At 34.3% G+C, this 2,855-nt stretch overlaps 1 long non-coding RNA gene across 1 annotated transcript; it reads right to left on the reverse strand.

The window, feature by feature from the left end:
* Nucleotides 1–705: 705 nt before the first annotated feature.
* LOC125934350 (uncharacterized) lies at nucleotides 706–1,536 on the reverse strand. Its single transcript, XR_007461341.1, has 2 exons — nucleotides 1,311–1,536; nucleotides 706–796 (listed from the first exon to the last, which is right to left on the reverse strand). It is a non-coding gene; the product is annotated as an uncharacterized LOC125934350 (long non-coding RNA).
* Nucleotides 1,537–2,855: the final 1,319 nt, after the last annotated feature.

The following is a 2,855-nucleotide window of genomic DNA, read 5'->3' on the forward strand; positions in this document are numbered from 1 at the left end:
CACATATCAAAATTAGGGAAAAAATAGAGAAAAAAATGCTCTTTGGAATAAAAAAAAGACCAAAGATAATTTATAAATGTATAAACTATAGATTGGAGAATGTTTTATTATAGTTAAAATAGGATCCCATAAGTTTAAGCTATTGGCTGTCAAGTACAGAAACATTAGTTAATAACCAGTTTATAAATGGGTTCAAAATTTCCAAATCAAAGAAAGGAAAATATATGTATATAGGAGGCATTTAAGGCATAAAATAACTATGAGCCAAATTAAAAAACAAAAATTTGAGAAACTTATTTCTACAAGCGCTCTTAAGAAACATGCCATCTAGAATCTTAGAGGCTTTTCTGTATACTAACCCTCTTGACTTCTCTAAACTTTATGAAAGGGCCAATGTGACTGTTGAGAGAATTACTTGTTTCTTATTCTGTAGAATTAAACTGGATTTAATCATCACCTCATATACAGCACATCCCTTTTCCCTTCACCCCCCCACCACCACACACACTCTAAATTTAATTAAAATAACTGAAATGAAACTAGAGATAATTTGTTTTTTAAATAGACTGCCACATGCTCCATTTACATAAAACCCATTAGTTTGCATTAAATACAAATTAGCTGCTGATATGAATTAAATCACGTATAAATAGTTCAGAATAGCCGCAGAACCAGGCATTTTAATTAATATAACTGTTAACCAGATTTATTTGTAAGGTAATCAAGACTCTTACTCATTTATTCTTCAGTACAATAGGCCAAGCGACACTGGCTGTCCTAGAACAGGCCATCATTTCTATAGGAATACAAATCCAGGAGGAAGATTGATTAGGTTCTTCAACTACAAAGTGTTCAAATGATGAAAGCATGCCAGTTTAGAAATTATGGCATCTGGAAGATAAATGCAGAATCTCTTCAAGTAATTAACACATACAATTTCTTGATCACCTGAAATATCCAGCTTTTTGTTTCCCTCTTTCCATAGCTTAGTCATGGTTTAATTTAAAACAAGATTTTTAAGACCTAGGAAATAATTTTCCTTTGCTGCTATTCTTATTTGGACTAATTTATGCATCACTAATAAGTATTTCATAGTTAATAATAACTTCCCAAACTAATTAGAATTTAGAGTTTAGCAAGAGTGTCTGTTAGTCCACACTCATTTTGTTCCAGGTAACTGAACCTTAAAGTGACTTAATATACTTAGATTCACGTGGTTAGGAGCACAGAAATGAAAACCCACATGCTGACTTCAGGCACAGCTAGATCCAACACTCTAATTAGGTCTCAAGAATGAAAATGGCTCTTACCCTGTCTGAGGAATGCTTTTCTCTGTAACTTCATTTCTTTGGCAGGCTCTGCTATCATGGTGGAAAGATGGCTGCCAACAGCTCCAGGCTTCATATAATCTCTCAACAACACCAATTTTTTTCTCAATAGTTCCAATGACTGTCTCTCAAAATGAGCCTTATTTGCTTCGATAATTTATGCCTCTCCCTATGACAACACAATGGAAAAGAGAACAGAATGCTCTGATTCACCTCAGTTATGTACTCACCACTCTGGAAACTAGGGAAGGGGCCAGCCCCAACTGAATCATAGGAATTGAAAGGGGGAGGATGTTTTAATAAAATAAAAGGTTGGTTGCTTTCCTAAAAAACTGATGGGGGAGGGGCACCTAGGTGGCTCAGTTGTTGAGCATCTGATTTCGGCTCAGGTCATGATCTCAGGGCTTGTAAATTCCATCCCCAAGTTGGGCTCTGTGCTGACAGCCTGGAGCCTGCTTTGGACTCTGTGTCTCCCTCTCTCTCTGCCCCTCATCCACTCTCTCTCTGTCTGTCTCTCAAAAATAAATAAACATTCAAAAAATTTTTTTCTTAATTGATGGGGAAGGGGAATTGACACGGAGAATGCAAAGAGGAACAGATATCCATTAGAGTATTATAGTCCTGTTTTGATGTTAAATTGTCAGTCTTCCTCAGTCACCTCATTTAGGCCCTGATTTATCAATCCGTAAAAAATCAAAGGTCCACAATCAATATTTACCTACAAAAATCCCTGATGCTAGCAACCACAGGACTTGTAAATGGCATCCATGGGTATTCAGCAAACAAAGTACCCATACAGAAAAGCCTTCATCAGCCTTAAATCATGCTTTTGGACACCCAGTGTTAAAATATGAATGCTACATTATGTGCGGATTCTGACTGAAGGTTAGAGAGGATAAATGAGACAGGTTTAATTGACTGTAACAAAAGTCCTGGGCATTTGTAAAAGAAAAATACCACTTAAGTCATTATATTTAAGATTTTGACATAAAAAAAGCAGCATCTCATAGTAGCTGATGAGCCTAAGTAATTGCTTATATTTTCTTCCCATTTCGGTAACAATATTTCATTCTATTGTATCCCATCCTCCTTAGTCTTAAGTGTTATATTTTGAATGGCAAATATTGAGACACCAAGGAACAGACATTCTTAACCTTTTATATGCTATGAATCCCTTTGGTAACTTAATAAAGCCTAGGAACACAATAGGATCTTTCTAAAAATATTTTAAATTAAAAAAATAGAATACAAAGGAAACTAATTGTATTGAAATACAGTTATCTAAAAAATGAAATTGTAATATACGTCCTTCTGTAATAACTTTTAATAAAAAGTGATACCATTGGAGCATAATAGATGATATGTGAAATATTGTAACTCTAATATGATATGAAAATATCCAATATTTCAATTGGGTATAATGTCACAAGAACTAATACTAATGTGGTTTGTGGCCTATATTCACAATTGAAGGAAATGTAAATTTCAGTTCAAGGTTACTGAAAATAAAGATGTAAATTTTCCCAT

Source organism: Panthera uncia (genome assembly GCF_023721935.1).
Source record: "Panthera uncia isolate 11264 chromosome A1 unlocalized genomic scaffold, Puncia_PCG_1.0 HiC_scaffold_17, whole genome shotgun sequence".
Classification (NCBI taxonomy): domain Eukaryota; kingdom Metazoa; phylum Chordata; class Mammalia; order Carnivora; family Felidae; genus Panthera; species Panthera uncia.